The 13,113-nt window shown below is 38.1% G+C and overlaps 1 protein-coding gene across 1 annotated transcript in view; it reads left to right on the forward strand.

The window, feature by feature from the left end:
• Positions 1–4,629: 4,629 nt before the first annotated feature.
• sgcd (sarcoglycan, delta (dystrophin-associated glycoprotein)) overlaps positions 4,630–13,113 on the forward strand; it is a 367,182-nt gene continuing 358,698 nt past the window's right edge. The window contains exon 1 of the mRNA XM_049466602.1: positions 4,630–4,735. The gene's annotated coding sequence lies outside the window, so the exon portion shown is untranslated. The remainder of the gene's footprint in view (positions 4,736–13,113) is intronic.

The following is a 13,113-nucleotide window of genomic DNA, read 5'->3' on the forward strand; positions in this document are numbered from 1 at the left end:
TGCCTTGTAAAATTTAATAAATGAAATGAAATTAAATACATTTATAGACATAAGAGCTCTAGCCTGCTGAGACATCAGTGTCGTTAATCATATGGACACGTGTGTTTTTGGGCTAATTTTTTGTTTTATACCATATACATTTAAGATCAGAAAAAAGAATCTGCAAGTGCCTTTGTGTCCATGTGTTTTAATTAATGCAAATTAATTTAAATGAATGTAAATGTTCCCTTAATCTATTCATTGTTACTTATTTTATAAAGGTCTATTTTAGTATTTAGTGCCATTTTCTTAGAACCCACAGAGTCCCAGGGTGGATGTACTTTATTTGTTTTATTTATTTAGGATATTAAAATATTGTTATATTAGAAGCCCAATGTCTGCTCTTAATAATAAAAAGTTAGTTTACCTGTAAAATGGTGTAATAATATTAAGTTAGTATATTATTAGTGTGGCACATTGTCTTAAAGCTCCTTTGGGAGCCCAGAAGCAGGAAAAAAAGCATTTTTAATAGTGTCTCTTTATAATGACAATATTATTGTTTATCTCAATAATTTCTGGGACAATATATCGTCCTGAAAATGTTGTTATTGTGACAAGCATAGATAAATTCTTATTTCAAAAAGCCATTGAAAGTCGCCTTTGGATTGACTGTGTAAAACAGCATGAATGTTGTGATGTCACTGATGTTATAGTTTTATGCATAGTATAAAAGAGAGTTTATCCAAAGATGACAGGGTGGGCACAAAAAAAAAATGTTGAACACATTTATACAGCTTGATTATTAATGAGAAACATCTTCAAAACATTTGCTTTAGTTAAACACACAACTACTTATAATCAGCATAATCAGGCAACTGTCACACCTTAGCCTGTGTCTGGCCAGTGTCTTTCCTTTTTTGTGGTTCCTTTCTGCTCCTGTCCTCTGTTCTTTATTGTTTACCTGTCATGTTTCCCAGCCATGTGCTACTGTTGTGTTTTGGTCTTGTCTCCACCTTAGCCCCGCCTTGTCATCTGTAACCCCTCCTGTCTCATTTGTATCTCCGCCCCCCTCATTACCTCCACAGGTGTCCCTAGTGTGTGCCTGTGTATAAATACCTCATGTGCTCCTTTGTTGTTTGTCGCGCTTTTTTTTGTCTGATCTTGTCCTGTTACTCTGTCCAGATCAAGTTTATCTGTTTTGTTTAATCTCAGACCCGCTGTGTTTTTTGTCTTCAGTGTTTCAGGTTTGCTTTTTGTGGTTTGTTTCTTTGTTTGTTATTTTTGCTTGTTCGTTTCATCTTTTAGTTTATCCTCTGTTTTTTAGTGTTTAGTTTTTGTTAGTTTAAATAATGGAAAATGAAGACTTGCGTTTGCATCCTGCCTCCTCCTCTTCATTACAGCAACACTGCGGACATGACAAAGAAGACACTTATACATTTACATCAAAGAAAACTGTATAAAATACTCAAAAAAGAGCTTTAAAGTGAGACTAACATTCCTATATATTTGTAGTAATGTTTTTATTTAGAATTATTCCTGAAAAACCTACTAGACTAGCCTTTCCCTGGTGCTGGAAGCATCTGTCTAGGATTAACAGTACAAAACCTATAAACCAATAGCTGATACCAGTACTAAAAATACCAAGCACCCCCTCAGGGATCTTTAAGCATCACTGCTGTGCTACTTATAATAAACAATGAATAAAAAAAGTTCACAAGGTCAGCTTGTGGTAACGCAAATGCTGGTGTGACGACCTCAAGGTCAAATCCATTATGTTCCCATGACACTTAACCTTTTTAAAGTTGGCCCGGCCTATTCAAGCATATTTATTCATAGTTTATAATACTTAAAAATGTACTTTCTTGATTTAACCCCTTAACATCTCAACGCCTGCGGGTAAAGATTTTAATTAGAACTTAATAACAGCTCAATTGTTGAAAAAAACATTGATTTCCGTGTAGTTATTGGATGATTAGCCTCGGGATGTGATGCACACAAGCGTAATAGGTCAAGTTCTTTAACTCCAAGGAATAAATCAGCAAAATGAAAAAGGTTTATTATTAAAAAGAAACAGTTCTTAGTAATGTAAACTACAGCAGCCTTCAAAAGCCTTCTAAGCCTTATACTCTCCCTTTAAAGGACATCCTACCTAGACTTAAGGGAATACTTTTGTTTTATAATCTTAATGACTTCTGTAACTGCTGAACATTTGGGTACTAATAGAATTTACATTCATTTAAGGGGATATAATGGTTTCATCACCTTTTGATAAGCCTAAATGCTGTATTGACATGGTTTAATGAAAGTGGTAAATGCTGGTTTGACATGGATAAATGTTGATTTTACAGAGATTAATACTGGTTTGATAGGGCTAAATCCTGGATTGACACTGGTTTGATAGGGCTAAATCCTGGATTGACACTGGTTTGATAGGGCTAAATCCTGGATTGACACTGGTTTGATAGGGCTAAATCCTGGATTGACACTGGTTTGATAGGGCTAAATCCTGGATTGACACTGGTTTGATAGGGCTAAATCCTGGATTGACACTGGTTTGATAGGGCTAAATCCTGGATTGACACTGGTTTGATAAGGCTAAATCCTGGATTGCACTGGTTTGATAGGGCTAAATCCTGGATTGACACTGGTTTGATAGGGCTAAATCCTGGATTGGCACTGGTTTGATAAGGCTAAATTCTGGATTGACTTGGCAATCTACTGGTAAAATGTAAGTATGACAGGGTTATAGGGCTATATGCTGGTTTGACAGCTCTAAACACTTGTTTGATAGGGCTAAATGTTGATTTGACAGGGATAAACACTAGCATGATAGTGATAACTATTGGTTTGGTGTTGCTATCCACTGGTTTGAAAGGATAAACCACTGAGCTAAATGACAGAGCTAAATGCATGTATGGCAGGGTTAAATAATGGTTGCATCGTGCTAAATGTTGGTTTTACAAGGCTAAAGACTAATTTGACAGGGATAAATGTTGGTATGACAGAGTTAAACACTGATTTCGTAGTGCTAAATGTTGATTTTACCAGGCTAAATATTGATAGGGCTAAATATTGATTTGACAGGGATAAATGTTGGTTTTACAGGTTTAAACACTAATTTCATAGTGATAATTGTTGGTTGTACCAGGCTGAACTTTGGTTTGATAGGGCTAAATGTTGATTTGACGGATTAACACTGGTTTCACAGGGGTACATGTAGGTTTGACAGGGCTAAACACTGGTTTGACAGGGCTAAATGATGATTTGACAGGGTTAAACACTGGTTTGATAGGGCTTAATGTTGGTTTGACAGGGCTAAACATTGTTTTGACAGGGCTTAATGTTGGTTTCACAGAGCTAAACATTGGTTTGACAGGACTAAATGTTGGTGTGACAGAGCTAAACACTGGTTTGACAGGGCTAAACATAGGAATGATAGGGTTAAACACTGGTTTCACAATGCTAAATGTTGGTTTGACAGGATTAAACATTGGTTTATAGTGCTACGTGTTGGTTTATCAGGACTAAACACTGGTTTGACAGGGCTAAATGTAGGAATGATAGGGTTAAACACTGGTTTGACAGGGCTAAATGTAGGAATGATAGGGTTAAACATTGGTTTGACAGGGCTAAATGTAGGAATGATAGGGTTAAACATTGGTTTGACAGGGCTAAATGTAGGAATGATAGGGTTAAACACTGGTTTGACAGGGCTAAATGTAGGAATGATAGGGTTAAACATTGGTTTGACAGGGCTAAATGTAGGAATGATAGGGTTAAACACTGGTTTGACAGGGCTAAATGTAGGAATGATAGGGTTAAACATTGGTTTGACAGGGCTAAATGTAGGAATGATAGGGTTAAACATTGGTTTGACAGGGCTAAATGTAGGAATGATAGGGTTAAACACTGGTTTGACAGGGCTAAATGTAGGAATGATAGGGTTAAACATTGGTTTGACAGGGCTAAATGTAGGAATGATAGGGTTAAACATTGGTTTGACAGGGCTAAATGTAGGAATGATAGGGTTAAACACTGGTTTGACAGGGCTAAATGTAGGAATGATAGGGTTAAACACTGGTTTCACAGTGCTAAATGTTGGTTTGACAGAATAAAACATTGGTTTATAGTGCTACATGTTGGTTTATCAGGACTAAACACTGGTTTGATGTCAAATGTTAAACGTTATTTTAATAGGTGTTAATGTTTGTTTAAAGGGATAAAACAGTTTGGTAGGCCAGAACATTGGGTTGTAAGGACCAGGCGTTGATTTGATAGGGTTTACCATTGGTTTGACAGGGCTAGAGGGATAAATGTAGCTCAATTTTAAGCAAAAAAATCTGACAGTAAAAACATGTCCCAAAAACATGACGCATCTTATTTTCTTACGCGGCGTATTTAACAAATTTATAGCAAGTGCATTTTGGGGTCAATTGCAGGGAGCGTTCTGACAGCTTTTGCTGTGTTATTAGGAGGGAAGACTGGCAGGGATAGAAGAAGGCCTGTTGTATAATAAGGACCTTTAAATAACCGAGTGGCCCAGTCAGGGAGTCTGGCTGCACATTGAAGCATGGTGATAACTCCAGACAGCTGAGTTCGACCTCACTCTGTTGTTATGCTGGGCAAATTAGCATGCGGAGGTGGAGACCACCATATACGGTTTAGGAAGGGAACTCTAAAAATAGGCTGTCACACACGCTCTGGATTCACCCAGCGTCTCTAAGACTGAGGATTTAACACAGAAAAACATCAAACGGTAAGGAACTGAACGCAGGCTTTTTTTTTTTTTCTTCCTTCTTTCGCTCCTCTGTTTTCAGTCTGCTCAGAGTCCATTTCATAAGCCTTTTCTCTGTGTAGAGCAGGCGCTGTTTGTAAGGACATTAAAACAAGGGTCATTTGAGGCTCGGTTTAGGCTGACTCTGATCTCATTTGGCAAATACTTGAGGGGGATGCATTGACTGGTGCAACACTGAGGCTGTGTGTGTGTGTGTGTGTGTGTGTGTGTGTGTGTGCTTTGAACAGGAACAAAGTGACAGTGAATATTGGCCCTGTTTTGAAGGGGAAAGAACACCCACTCACTGACCGCTTGTAGATTGTAGAGCTGTCTAGGATCTGGAAATTGTTGGCTAGCTGAGTGATATTGTTCCAGGGCTTTGTGCTGGTCATGTGTAACATGTTTTGTTTTATTTATTTTATAGAAGATGACATTTTCCCTCCTTTCCCTGACATACAGTATATCTAGTGAATTCTTAGAAATCTTAAAAAATTGGTTTTGCTTACATTAATCTTTAAAAGTTTTATTTTATGTGAAGACCACATTTTCTAAATATATTAAGCCATTAAGCTCCATGTACACAGGAGGTGATAGTGTCCCAAATTCCCATGTTCAAAAAAAAAAACAAATCCATACAGATTCGGGTTAATTTCACTATGTGGTCTCCGGAGGTGGAAAAAGTACTGAAAAATTGTAATCAAGTAAAAGTACCTTTACTTTGCTAAAATTCTACTCAAGTAAAAGTAAAAGTTCCACTCTAAAAATCTACTCGAGTAAAAGTAAAAAAGTAATACATTAAAAATGTACTTTGAGTAAAAGTTACATAGTTACTTTTAATTATTTGATGTAAAAAAGTACAAATCATAAATTAATTATTATTAATTAATATATATATATATAAACTATTTTTACACATAATAATTTATATAACTAATAACTTTCAGGCAGTATTTGTTCAGACCACCCCATAAAACATTTTTTAAGAACAAGTGGTGACTATATAGGTGACTATAAACTGTATTTTTATAGTTTTATAGTTCATTATTATTTTTTTGATATGCTTTAACTGCTATTTACATGTTTTTTTTTTACATTTAAGCAGATTGTTTAATGTTCCCAATTAAAACTTAAGTAATTATCATTAAAAACATACAAAATTATAATTGAAAACATACAGTGCCGTAAAGAAGCACATATTGATGGGTAGCATAACTCAACAGAACACCGGTTCCCCCGAGCACAGCTGATTCACACAGCATCTCTCCCGCTAACCGTAATAAACACTGCATAGAGAAGTTCAGCTGCGCTGCCATGGAGAACAAAACTCTTTTTTTTTATTCAGACAATTAGTTTTTTTCCCACCAGCATTTTATTTTTTATTTAGTAATGGGGAGTTTTGCAATGTAGCGAAGTCAATTACTTGTGTCAAAATGAACTTGAGTAAAAGTAAAATTACCTATTTTAAAAACTACCTAAAAAAATTACAAATTACTCATAAAATCTACTCAATTAAAGTAATGTGAGTAAATGTAATTAGTTACTTTCCACCTCTGTGCAGTATGTAGTATACCTCTATATGCTCTTACTGATGCCCAATTTACGAGGATACTCATATTACAGAGGTGGGCTAATGTAGTGTTAGGAGTCTTGCTTATTGGTGTAGCGCAGCATTTAGTCACCCAGACCTGGAATTGAACCAGTGCTAACTGCCATTTTAAAGGGTTCACATGTCCTTTAACCTGGCGGAGTTTCACTCAGTGACTTTAGAATGCAGCTCAGTGTTAGAGTGCTAAAGAGCCGCGGTGTTCGGAGGTGACAGGAAGGCCAGTGAACCGTGAACCGGGGAGGAGCAACGGGCAATATTTAACCAGCCAGCTCCCCTGACCTTAGCCGTGCTTAGCATTCCAGCTCCCCGGTCCTGACTCTGGAGAGCCAGCTGTTGTTCTGTGAGCGCATGAATTCATGTATGTTAGGAAACCTGACCTTATCCCCCGCTGTTGGATGTTTACAGCAGTGCTGAGGGTAAACCTCCTCATACCTCCTCCTCTGACTGGCTGCAAATGGCCACTGTGATCCCTCCTCTGGATCTGAGCAGATCACACACAGCTATCCCTCTCTCTGCCTCCCCCTTCACTCTCGCTCTCTTTTCACTCTCTCACTTCATACTGCAAGAAATGGGCAGTGAAACCATGACTAACAAGTAAAGGCCAGTTCCTACCTCCAGCCAATCACGACACTCCCTAGAATTAATCCAGAAGTTACCAGAAACATTACATGATGGAACATTTAGATTAGGAGACATGGGTTTGTAGAGGTTCCTAATGGCGTCCTGCAATAGTCTATTCCACGATATCCAGAATGCACCTAACACTGAAATCGCTCCAGCTTCCGGACAACAATACCCAGAATGCACCTCACACTGACATCACTCAAGCCTCCGGACTATGATACCCAGAATGCACCTCACACTGACATCACTCCAGCCTTCTGTTCACATTCACATGACCCTGCACATGCCACTACCATGACGCTCATCACCAGAATATTGATTACACCTGTTCACCTCCCTATATATACACCTGCACTCCACTTACTTCTCACAGAGTAATGAAGGTTCTCCAAGCATTTATTCCTTGCCTGTGTTAGCTTTCCTTTTATGACCATGTTTTTTGTATTTCTTCGACTTAACCCTTCTTGTTTTGACCACCCATTGTACACCTAATTTATTCAATAAAGTATTTAATTTGCATCTGCGTGTGTCTGAATATCTGAATGTCTTGATGTATGAATTTAACGTAAGATCAATACTGTAAATAGCATTTTTTTTTTACTATACAATTTTCTCACAACAGTTATTTTATGTACTTTATCTAATGTCTGACAGAGCATCTAGCTGGAAAGCACATACGCAGAACTCGTGATTAGAGCACGCTGCCCTCCAATGCCGTAAATAACAAAAGATCACAGATGGAGTTCAGCGCGCGCTATCTGCTTCTTCAAACAGGCTGGCAGTGGCGTGCGGTGGAGTGTGTTTGCACACACAGCGAGCGTGGGAGATGTCATTTGACATGTTTTAGCTGAGGTCATTTTCCTACTCCCTTCCTCGGCGCGCCACTCGGGAGCGCGCCACTGTCTCGTGCTTAGCTTCAGATATGTTTGAGCAAATTCACTTCTTTGCTTTCCTGGAGCCGGCCGAGATTCATTTTCAAAGCCCCGCTCGCACAGGCTCCCCGAAGAATCCCACCAGCTTAAAAAAAATCTCTGAAGCTCTGTATGTGAAAGTATCTCAGCAGTTCCTACTAGACACGATCAGATATCCAGCTCCTGTTAAAGGAGACGCGTGTCAGATTGCGCCCGCAGACGGGCTTCGGCTCGCTGTGGCTTCCCTCGTTGTTTGTAATGCAGGATAATCCTCATTCGCATAAAACTTCCACACAGGTTAGCGGGCTCATTCTCTCCTGGCTGATCAGCATCTGAAGTGTGCTTTTCTTGTTTACAAAGGGAGATGCTCGGCTTTTGGCAATATCATCTTTAAAAAAATAGGCTTTTTTTAAAAGCTACATACACAAAAAGCTAAGTTTCTAAAAAACGATTTAAACAAATATATTTTAACTTAAAAAAACATGGTACTACATGTTTATGGTACCAAAGGCAGCTGGGCATTGCAAGAAAAAAATCTTTATCACCATAAAGTTTTTTTTTTTTTATGCGCTCTTGTTTTTTTTATATATATATATTTGAATAAAATCCTCTTCACTCTTCACTCGACTTTTGTTTCAAATAAAACTTCATAATAAAATCCAAATCTTTATTTGGCTTATTTTTTGCTTTATTGAAATTGGTATTTAAAATCACAGAATTAAGGCTGCTCTGAAGTAAAAGTTGTTTTTATAGACTTTAATCATACAATTATATCTTGTCTTATTGTTAAAGGTGTTGTATTGTTAGTTTCATTATTAAAGAACCAATACGGATTATATTTTCAGTAGTAAATGATAAATATGAAAGAAACATGCCATGTTTAAACCATGTTATCTCTTGTTAGCAGAGCTTCAGCCAGTATTTTACTACTAGAACTGTGTGGTATTTCATAGACATCTGTGTGGGTGTTGGCCTCTGGTTCTGCCTGCTGCTAATTCCACAACACTAGTTCCACCCCTAAGGTTGCCAGGTTTATAAACACAACAGTGCTGATTGCTCCTTTAAATGGATCCCCCATGTTTTTTTTTGTATTATTGACCAGGAATAAATACTACATAAGTGAGTAATAAATGGCATTTTTGTGATTTTTTTTTCTTTTTTCAGTCCACCCACGCTGCTGCCTTTTCTTCTATTTTCAATCCCGGCTGTTGCCTATTGTGGTGTATCTGTGTGAGAGGAGGGTGGTGGGCTTCGGTGTTCGGTGAAATCTTTACAAAAGCCCTCCCTTCATCCGATGCAGAGTGTGAGCGAATAAATGGAAAGATGGAGGAACGGGGGGTGGTGGGGTGTTGGGGGGGGGTGTGGTCGTGTCAACTCCGACAGCTGAAATACTTCAGAGGGCGAGAGAGTGAGAGACAGAAGGAGAGAGAGAGAGAGAGAGAGAGAGAGAGAGAGCTTCGGACATGCCTTTGATTTCTCTCTCCTGGATAATATCGGGTGAATTGCGTGTGCACTGTAGCGCTGTTGAATTGATGAGCTTCGCCTCCAAAGTGCACCGCTTCACGCCTACCGGAGTCAACCCGCTATGAAGCTGCTTCAGAGCAATGAGAAGAATCCCGACAATTACAGCTATAAATAGACGCGCCTCCTTGCTTTGGCTCTGCATATTTGCCCTGATGATAATGACACGCTTTTGTATGTACAATTATACTGCTTGTTTCGTGTTGCTGGTGGTTTCTCTGTAGGTGGAATTGGCGAGAATCGTGGGTTCAGAAGTGTGTTTTGCATTCCTGCTGCTGCAACATATTGACTTGGCTGGTATCTGGTGATGCATTGGATTTATTTCAACCCATCCTCAAAGAAATTGTTTCAAAAATAAAGTAGTGTCGGATTGTTATGCTATTTTTAAAAAAGGTAAAGGTTAGCAGAATCACTAAACAAAACAACATTTAGACTGACATGGGAAAAACTGGTAATACTTATTATTTATTAACCCTAGAACACTAACGCTAAAATGAATAAGACCATCACACTCTAAGAAATATAAGTACAGATTTGTACTTAAAAGAGTACAAAGCTTGTCGCTGGGGCTGTACCTTATATTGAGGCACAAAAAAGTACCTTTCAGTGAAAGTCCTTTTTTGTACCCATGGTTTTTGTGGCAGTAAAGATCATAAAGATTATAAACATTATCATCAACTAAATATGGCTCAAAAACTTGATGATACAAAATTGTCTGGCTTTCAAATAAAAAATGTGCAATTAAATTATATATTGTTCATTAGTACAGTGATGCAGAATACTGAATGTACCCTTTGGCTGGTTAAATGGTACAAATTTGTACTTATTGCTGTTAGAAATTACTTTGTTCTTCAGAGGGAACAAATCTGACCCCGTAAAGACCAATATTGTACCTTTGAGGGTACAATTATAAAGAGTGTACCTTCGAGTACAAAAAAGTACTCATATCGTACCTCTGTTTTTTAGAGTGCACTAACGTTGGGTGTACACTGTATAACAAAGTTTTAGAACCTTTCTTCAATTTTACAACATAAAATATCACATAAAACTAGAAAAGTGCCTTTCCTGAAGGAAACGCAGGATGGTTGCGCAGCTAAAATGGCTCTCACCATTCGCTACAGTGGTAACTAGGTGGTTGCTAAGGTGTTGCTATTGTATCTGTGGTGGTTGCTATGGTGTTTAAGATATTTTATAAGATACTTAGCTCTGGCTATCCCTGTCTTAAACGCATGCTCTCGATACAGCAGAACTATGTGGACAAGCATTGTCCTGTTGGAACAGAGCACCAGAATACCAGAGTGTACAGTACATAAAAAAAAAATTGCAGGACCACTGGTTGCAGGACCTCAAACCCATTAACGCAAGTGCCTGTAATAAAGATTCTGGCTGGTAGTTTGGCATCGTCAGAATTAGCTGCACCAACCAGTGACCAGAGCTTCTGAACCTTCTGTAACACATGACGGCAAACCATTGATTTTGACACTGTCCATGGTGTTTCCACACAGATTCATCTCCAAAAAGCCAAGGACTCATCACTGAAGATGACACACTGTCCTTCTGAGTCACTCCACAACTGTCTTGCACGGCTACCCACCAAGGTTCATCCCAGGCAGTTGATTCCCTCTGGGTTCACTATTTTTTCTTAAGCTCTTTTTTAAGATTCTGCATGTCTCATAAATTGCTGGTGGTTTCCACAGGTCATCTCCACCAAGATAAAGCCAAGGACTTATCACTGAAGACGACACACTAGTGCTGGGCGATATGGGAAAAATCATATATCCCGATATGGAATTTTTAATATCACAATAACGATATATATCATGATATACCACATTTAAGTATGTTTTCAGTTATTCTTCGAAAAAATGTGACAAAATAATATAATTGCTTACTTTTTTCCAACTTTATTTCAAAGTGACATTAAACCAAACTTTCACAAATGAGAATTACTACCTTTTAGTGCAGCAATATATGTATCAAATAAAAACACATGAGGTAGATGCAGTAGCTAATTTTTTCAAAAGAACAATGCGTCTCCATTGTTCAGCTCTCATGAGTTTAATATTGTAAAGCAGAGTCATGTCCCAAAACCATTTTAAGAAGCTTTTTTTGTGAAGCTTACTTTATTATCACTTATATAAACCAAGTTTATGCAAAGTGACCATGCCAATACATTTCGTTGTAGCCTAGTTTATATATTTGCATGAATAATTGATGAAATTACTGTAGAAACGATATTTATCGTCATATCGCACAGCACTATGATACACTACTTTTCTGAGTTACTCTACGACAGATTTGCATGACTACCCACCAATGTTTATTCCTGACAGTTGATTCCTTCTGGCTTCAATCATTTTTCCTTAGCCCTTTTTTTTATTCTGCTTATTTAATGTTGCTGGTGGTTTGTCTTTAGGGGGAATTGGCTGGTATCTGGTGATGCATTGGACAAACCACAGTGCATAGCATCCTTGTCTGTAAGGCCAGCTCTCGACAGACCAGCAGCATTATGTGAACAAGCATTGTCCTGTTGAAATAGAACACTGGAATAGAGTCTACAGTACATTTGGTAAAGGTAGGGACACTGTTTCCTGGACCTCAAACTCAGTTTAGCATCATCCAAATTGGCACCCCATCGAATGACACCAGATCTTCTAAACCTTCTGCAACACCTGACAACAAACCATTGATCTTGACACAGTCCTTCCATGACAGTCTTGCACGACTACCCACCAAGGTTCATTCCTGACAGTTGATTGATGGTTTTCCTCTTTTTTGTTTAAGATTCTGCTTGCTTCATTTTGCTGGTGGTTTGTCTTTAGGGGGAATTGGCGAGAATCATCAGTTCAGAAGCAGTCGTGCATTACTTCTGCTGCAGCACACTGACTTGGCTGGTATCTGGTGATGCATAGGATTAATATAATATAATCCGACACAAAAATACAAAACAGATTCTCTGGCGTCGGTCCAGGGGAAAGAATCATGACACGGCCTAGAGCGAGAGAAAACAACTGTGAGTGTGTTCTTTTGAGGCACATTGAGTGTTTATGAGACAGTCATATTCCTCCTTGCAGATAGAAAAAGTGACCCATTAAAAGAATACGGTGACAGTAGACCATAAATATATATGTAATTTTTTGGTTGGTTGATGGAGGGAATCCAATCCAATGAGGGCCGGTACATTCAGTGCCTCGTGCCCCAGGCTTGGCATTAGGGGAGATTAGGGTGGGCTGGGATGGATTCCCTTTAGCAGCCCCTGGTGGACTCTTTCATTATGGTTATTGTTGAATTGTCTGCAACATAAAAAGCTCAATGGTTGTTTCAGTATCAGTATAACGTCATAACATGCCTTTTGTGTTTGCAGCTTTAGTTGTTTACTGTATATTCAATACAAATACTGTCTTACAAGATTAACTCTGAATAAACACATTATTACCAATATAGAGTACAATTTAATTTACTTTAATTTAACTTTATCTTCACTTTAAAGTATTTGTTGTACATTTTATACAGTTTTAAACGTTTGGATTGGCTTTTACCAGATTTTTCTACATTATTTTAATTCATTAAATAACAGCTCTGGAAAAATAAAAATAAGAAACCACAAAAAAATGATGAGTTTCTTTGATTTTAACAAATTGAAAACCTCTGGAATATAATCAAGAGGAAGATGGATGATCACAACCATCAAATTAAGC

Source organism: Astyanax mexicanus, chromosome 17, assembly GCF_023375975.1.
Source record: "Astyanax mexicanus isolate ESR-SI-001 chromosome 17, AstMex3_surface, whole genome shotgun sequence".
NCBI lineage: Eukaryota > Metazoa > Chordata > Actinopteri > Characiformes > Acestrorhamphidae > Astyanax > Astyanax mexicanus.